Below are 7,546 nucleotides of genomic sequence, written 5' to 3'. Positions count from 1 at the left end.
CTGAATAATATAGAGCACACGAAGCTAATTTACTCGACTAAGGTGGCCGAACTGGACGAGGTTCAATAAACATATGCATAACCTCGACATACGTGCGCACCAGTCGATGCATACTCATAACCTTTGATCCCTCTGAACTGTAGACTGTTTGTAGGCCAACGTTGTGTCTGTGTGCGCATTTTTAGGCAACAGAAAGGCAAAGTCATCACAATACATGCTGATTAAAATCCATGTTGCACTCTGTATCGTGACTATTAGTGATGGAGTGCTCAGGGAGACCTAACAGATTGCTGGAGCACGTGCTGAGCTGTGTGTGTGTGTGTGTGTGTGTTTCTCTCTCTCTCTGTGTTTGTTACCATGTGTTTGTTCTTGCTGAGAGTTTTATCCTTATCACACTCTTTCCCACCCCCTCATCTTTCTTTCTTTCCTCAGCCCTATGTGGCCCCCTACTGAGTGGCTGGTAGGTGGCTTACACACACACACACACACACACACACGCACACACACAACCACACACACACACACACACAAAGACAAAAACAGACAGTAAGCCCTCCACAGGCTGCAGATAGCTGTAGATCCCTCTCTCTACTCCACACCACAGGGAAGAGAGAAGAAGGGAAGAAGAAGGGAGTGACAGGAAAAGAAGAAGAGGAAGAGTGTAAGAGAGTGTGTGTGTGTGTGTGTGTGTGTGTGTGTGTGTGTGTGTGTGTGTTGGAGTGGGGTTTCCACTCATTGTGCAGAACAGAATGAGTGGACACCTGTCCTCTGTCAAGCCTCCATCTACCTGTCTGCCACACTGTGGGCTGTAAATCTTTCTTTCTGGCATGTGGGTGAAAACTGAGTCGGTGCAACCACCAACCCATGCTGCTGAACAAGAGTGAAACTTCCATCTCAGATGAACAATTAAGACGCTTCATAAAATATTAAAAATTATTCAAAGTGCATTTAATTTTTTTTGGCTGTTTTACTTTTTATTTTTTGCCCATTCAATGTTATTTTTTTCTTTGCGTGTGCCTATTTTTGTGCGTGACACTGGCAGGGAAAGAGACAGCAGAGTGGAGGCAGTAGATAAGATAAGCGTTCTTTATTTCTGACAGAGTCATTTAGCTGTGGATGAAGAGAAGAGAGGAGGAGAAGACGGCGAGGAGAGAGTTATAGTTATGGAGCTGTCGAAGGTTCGGGAGTGTTGAATGAAATGAGGTCCGGAGGAGCAGAGGGAAACAAAGGTGGAGAGAGAGAAAGCGGGAGGCTCCTACATGACCTTGCAGTGAGAGAAACAAACTGAAGAGGATAACCGGTTTCCTCTAAATCATGTGTTGTGCTGTGTTTTCCCCTCTTACTGTTACTCAATTAACATGTCAGCCTACATGCCAGTTGCTGAATCTCCCTTCTCCTCGGCCCACATCCCTGAATCACTTTCCTTTTCTCTTTTATTTCAATGATTAAGGGGTGCACCTGTGTTTTAGTGCTCAACTGCATCACACTCACACCAGTGTGTCACACACACTCATACACACTTCTGGAAAATGTTTCTTTGTCATATATTTGCTTGTACTGAGGCATCAAACTGTCAGAGGCCTCCTGTCATTTCAGCTATTTGCTTCTTTCCCCTCCTGTTACTCATATGAAGAAAAGTATTTATTTTCATTTATCAAAGCCTTTTACCCCAGAGAGAGAAAAAACTGCAGTGTCTGCAATACTCTGTGTGTGTGTGTGTGTGTGTATATGTGCACATGTGCATGTGTGTCAGGGGGTTGTGGAGCAATGCTGGAGGTTATTATGAAGAGACTGAAATGCGACAGGAGATTCCTCTGATTGGGAATAAAACACCATCTTATCTATTTAAATAAACCCCACTGCGACCTCATTTGCACACACTCGCACACACTAAAAATAAAGGGGCATATATATGGAACGACACAGGAACATAAAGGCATCCACTGAAGCATACACAAACGCGCACAAAAGTGCAGAAGCTGGCAAATCTATGCATGTAAACAAACACAAGAGCAAATTCACAAAGGGATTTGTAGTAATTAAATTGCAATGATCGCCCTATTTTAGCTTTCACTTTGAAGATGAAAATATAGTGTTCGAGCGGAGACGTGAAGAAAAACAGTCCTAATAGAACATGAAAAGAACATCTAATTATTCAAAGGAGATTAGTTACTGTAGGAATAATACAACAAAAATAAGATAAACAAATAAAAAGGTTTAATGCAAACAGCAAGCAGAATAACGCAGAAGAGTGCTTCAAAGTTTGACCATTTGTGAGCTAGGCTCTGACGTGAACCTGCTGACCTTTGACCTCTGGCTGACGAGAGGCACAGAACATGCATTTAACTTGTGACAGTGCAGGCTCTTTAATAAACAGCATGCATCGCTGCAGAAATGGGCAACTGCATGTGTATGTCACCAAAACACGAGTCATCTGAAAGGAGAGCTGTGTGCATGTGTGCATGTGTGCATGTGCGCGCGTGTGTGTGTGTGCACATATTTGACAGTGAATATGGAAAGGAGGAACAGTGATGTATGTTGGGTCTGCCGTTTGAGACTGCAGATGTTCACCCCAGGTGGTCTGACGCTAATAACGTTCCATTCTTTACAAGCCCTTTAATTCACTCAAGATAAAACCACATAAAATATACAGTATAGGATACACTGCTGCACCTATCCGGGAAACACGGTCAGAGATGCAAGTTTGAACTTCCCTTACACTCATTTGTTTCTTTATTACGCACTGATTATGAATAAAGTGCCTCTAAGACTTAACACGGAGGTATATAAGAGGTAAATAACTTCTGAGAAGACAAAGAGGTCACTAGCACTTTCACATAGTAGCGTTTGAGTGTAAAAAGAGGGCAGTGGAGAGGCGATGGTTTATATAGGTAGGACAATATGTTCAAACGTGCCAAAAGTGAGCGTGCTTGTGCCTCTCTAGCCCGTTGGCTCCTCCTTTCCTTGCGTCTCCTCCCCTTTTTGTACTCAAATGTGTCTCAACCTTGAACCAGAGCAGATGAGGAAGACGAAGAGAGTGAGAAAGAGGTCAGCACTCTTCCTATGTCACACGAGTATGCTCGAGTGTGTGTGTGTGCGTGTGTGTGTGTGGATTTATATGTATATGATGTGAAATGTGGAGGATGATGGTGTTTAAAGCACAAGAAATCCCCTGCACATGCTAATACTTCCACCTACGTTCAGTCATTTTATTAATATATATTTGAAAACACACGCACACGCACACATTATGGTATAAAACCACGGTAATATAAACATATTAAAAGGCATTTCTGCCAAAACTAGAAAACAAGTCAGAGAGAATGAAAGGACTCACATATCTGTCCTCTGCTTTGGAAGATTTTAGCATGCTTCACAGTCTTTGGCAATACTTTACTTACTGCACAAGTACAAACACACGCACACCCCCAAACACACACTCAGTGTTGACTTTGTATTCTGGTACAGTTAATGTGTACACAGATTATTTTTCTCCCCAGAAGAGCTACTTTTGTCGCAGGAACCAGCTTTCAGAATCACTCTACTGGTAAAGCCACAGACAGCAGGGCCCTCCCTGCCTCTGTTGAATGCAGCGTTAACACATACACACAAACGCACACTATACGATAGAGGTCTTTCTGCACAGTACACAAACAGGCAGTTGATTTGAAAACGTTGTAACTCTTTAAACAACAAAAACATAGTCACACACTCACACACAGCAACTGCTGAATCCTAATCTTCTGCTGCAAACCTGACTGACTCAACTGACTCTCAATGGTCACATTGTAAAGACTTTAGCCAGTTAGCGATTGCTGTCTTTAATGAATGAGAGCTCCGACTGTTGGCAGAGAAACCACAGCTTGTCTCCTCTCTTCTTCTCCTCTCCTATCTTCAGCCCATTAAAAGAGGGTTGTTTCTTCTTTTATTTTGTTTTGTCATGAATCTTTAATCAGCCTTTTCAAGTGAGTGCGCAGGCTGACTGTCAGCATAGCGCTGACCCTTGCTGCTGAAACACACTTTCTGATGTAACTTATACAGATGCTACGCAGCTTAGAGCACATTCACATCCAGGAACAGACCTAAGCTTGAGCTTATGTGCTCAATTTCTATAAGGTGAGGTCACAAAGATGTAAAAATCAAAGCATGCCAAAGTTTTAACTATAAGAGAATTTCCACTTATGCGCTGACAACAATAAAGCATGCTGTAGTATAGCTAGGCTCCTGCTTAGGCTGGGAAGAAATCCATCAGCAGTGAACGAAATGGGTGAACTGACAGTTCTGCGTTCGAGCTCTCTGAATCTCTTTCTCTGTCGTGACACTATTGCATTTGCTCGTGCAGGCGTGCACACAGCTGCACACGTGAACACAAATAAATAAAGCAGTGCAGTCAGGTCAGAATCACAGTAAACCCCACAAACAACTACCATCTGCCTCTTTGTCTCTGCCTGTATGAGTCAATGAGCCTCACTGGCAAGAGTTTATACAACGCCCGAACACAAAAACATTCAACGCTGTTAAAGAAATGAAAGAGGAAAATCTCTGTGAAGTGGTACAGGCGATCCATTATTCCTCTCCCTCTCTCTTATCACTCTCTTGTTTCCGCTTTGCCCAACTCTGTCCCTCCTTCGCTCGCTGTAAATGAGTGATTTATCAGCCTTAATTGCTGGCAGTGGTTCGTGTGGTCATGTGACCACAACATGACAGCATGTGATAAATACACCCTTAAGATTAGACCCTGCGTTGCAAACAGAAACATGCACTGCTTGCATTGCATCTAGAAAGGGACAGAGTGTGTTTTGATAGTGACAAAAATAGAAATGGTCTAATAAAAGCACCACTTAACAATAAATAAATAAATATATTAAAAAAAAACCTAAATCTTTGCTCCTCTTTTGCTTTAAAATGCCATAATAAATGACATTTATCAAAGTGATACAAAGGGCAAAAGGGAAATTTGTGCAATCAGCATTGACAGCCCACACAAATTTATTGTTTTAAAGTGTTTCATTGTGGCCACCCATCAACACTAGGTGAATACACACACACACACAGCCTAGAGTTGAATCTGTCACTCCAGTTTGCATGTGTGTCATCCTCACAGCGCTCAGCTGCAAGATGCTGACTGAAGGGTCTGCAGCGCTCTGTCCATGCATCTTATTGTTACATGAAGCTAGTTCCCAACCACTGACCTTTTTATTCACTGCACTATACATTGTTAAAATAATGAGGTGTCTAAGCCACAGCCACTTCATGGTGTGTGCATGTGTGTCTGTGTGTGTGCTCAGCTTAAACCGATTTTGGGGGAAAAAAAACCTCCTAGTAAAACATTTAAGATAAACATATAATACATGCGAATAATTTTGCACGTTAAAGCTTTTCTGGCTCATGTGTTTGGTTGATGTCTCTTTACTTTTTGTTTATAAATCAGAGGTAAAAAACCTTTACGCCATGCCTTTGTTGTTATTTGGCAATGTGTTGTGTGGTGAATGAAATGATAAAAATAATTATAAAGAATAAAGGACGGCAAAAAAAAGAAAAAAGAAAAAATGGACAGGCATCAGGATAAAAGTAAAACATGATGATTCATCTTTAACCTTTTATTCTAACCGAATTTCACTATTCTAATCCCCCCTTCTGTTCTCAGGAGCAAACCAGGTACAAAGGTTCAACTGACACTGAGGTGTATAGCTGTATGTCAAGAGAACAATCATGAAAACAAACAGTACAGATCAATCCATTAATAATGGGAATTGAGAGAGCAAGAGGGGATATAAAAAGATACAGTTTAAAACTCATCGGTACCAACTACTAAAGCTAGAAACCATTTTTGGGGGTCTTTTCTAAAAAAGAAAATTTTAAAAAAATTACTACTTAATTATTCTGCTTTGTTGTCTCTGAATACACATAAATACAGTTTAATCCAGATCACTGTGCTCCAGATGGAGCTCTCCCACCATATTGCAAAAAAAAATCAGTAACACTGAAAGAGAAAATAAGAAATGCAAATAATAAATAGAGATGAATGAAGCCAATCTTCCTTACTGATTGACTGACCAACTATCTGCTTCCAATATGTCAAACATTTGACTTTGCCGGAGCTGTGCTTATAACAGGACAAGCTGATTTTACAGTTTGGACAACAACAGAGGCGCCTATTGAGAAACCGAGTGTGTGCGCTTGCTTGACTTTGCCCCATTTGTGTGTACGGTATATTTTTGCAGGTTTGCATATTGCGTCTATGAATGCCTGTGTGTAAACAGGTAAAGGGGGGGGGGGGGGGGGGGGGGGGAGGGACAGCACTGACTCCAGCACCTCTGCACCTTCCCTCCCGCCTCCTTATTTATTTGTCTGTATTAGTTAGCTCCTTCTCAGCACTTAAAATTAATGTCATCCAGCAGAAAATAGAGGCTGAAAGCTAAAATTCAGCACTTTCGCAGCAGCCTGGTTATTTATCAAGCTAACAAGGAGAAGATGCATCCCGTTTCAGCCGGGCCCAGGAAATATGTGCCATTAAAGCCCAGAGCTAATGTTTGAGAGCCAGGGAATAAAAGTGAAGGTGTCAGGGAGAGGGGATGGACGGCATCGCCAACAATATGGATGCAGAAAGACCAGCAGACACATTTATATAAGCGACAATGGATACACTCAAGTGGAAGCATGAGAAGCAGGAGGAGACGCACACACAAGTGTACCAGCGGCGTATCCACAAGACATATTCTGCATGTTCTCGATGTGTGTATATAAAGTGCTGATTTGCTGATGGCTATAAAAATGATCCTTTAGGGGATACAGAAGACACAGTTTGGAGCTTTGAATAAATCATGTGTTGCCAAAACGAGCTTAGCACTAATTTTCTCATTAAAAGAAAAGTGTTGAACACGTCCTGAGGATTGTTAGTATTGTGCTGTGTTAACATAGCATCAGGAGCTAACGCCTAAGCGTTGGAATTCAATTAGACACTGCGTGCAGTGCTAAGCAGCTAACACTGGGTAGTCACCGCAGGGAAGAAAGGGAGAGGACGGTGAGGCGAGGGGAGTGTGGAAGGTGTGTGTGTAAGGAAAAGGAGGCTGCGGGCAAGAGGAAGGCCCTGGGCTGCTGGCTGCGGTGATTCAGGGGAATACATTATATCACACTAACCTCCGGCTCATCGCAAGTTCCACTCTCAATCATGCTGTGAACACACAGTAACAACCAGAGGACAACAGTGGCTCTGAGGCTCAAACACAAACACACACATGCGTGCAGCAGTAACAGCTTTACAACTAATTATGGTTTGAATAAAACAACACAAATCAGGCTTAAACAGCTGAAACAAAGGAGAAAAAATTCATATATTAATGTTAGTTGAAAAGAAAAGTGGCTTGATGTTCAGAGGTTTGGCTCGGGGGTGAAACTTTATCCTCATCAAGTAGCATCTAATCTGTGGCTTAGAAATAAAAACACGCTTTAGAAAAAACAATCCGAATCTAAAACACGGCAATTCTGTGTTCGTCTTGGTGTGTCTTTACAACTGCACGGAGTGAAATTTCTCGTCTTTTTGTTA

At 42.0% G+C, this 7,546-nt stretch overlaps 1 protein-coding gene across 2 annotated transcripts in view; it reads right to left on the bottom strand.

Moving 5' to 3' along the window:
- LOC146515657 (transcription factor Maf) overlaps positions 1–7,546 on the bottom strand; it is a 55,633-nt gene that overhangs the window by 34,253 nt on the left and 13,834 nt on the right. The window lies entirely within an intron of this gene.

The sequence above is a fragment of the Neolamprologus multifasciatus genome, chromosome 7 (genome assembly GCF_963576455.1).
Source record: "Neolamprologus multifasciatus chromosome 7, fNeoMul1.2, whole genome shotgun sequence".
In the NCBI taxonomy this organism is placed as follows: domain Eukaryota; kingdom Metazoa; phylum Chordata; class Actinopteri; order Cichliformes; family Cichlidae; genus Neolamprologus; species Neolamprologus multifasciatus.
The sequence above is the reverse complement of the archived record's forward strand: the minus strand, read 5'-3'. Positions and strand labels throughout refer to the sequence as shown.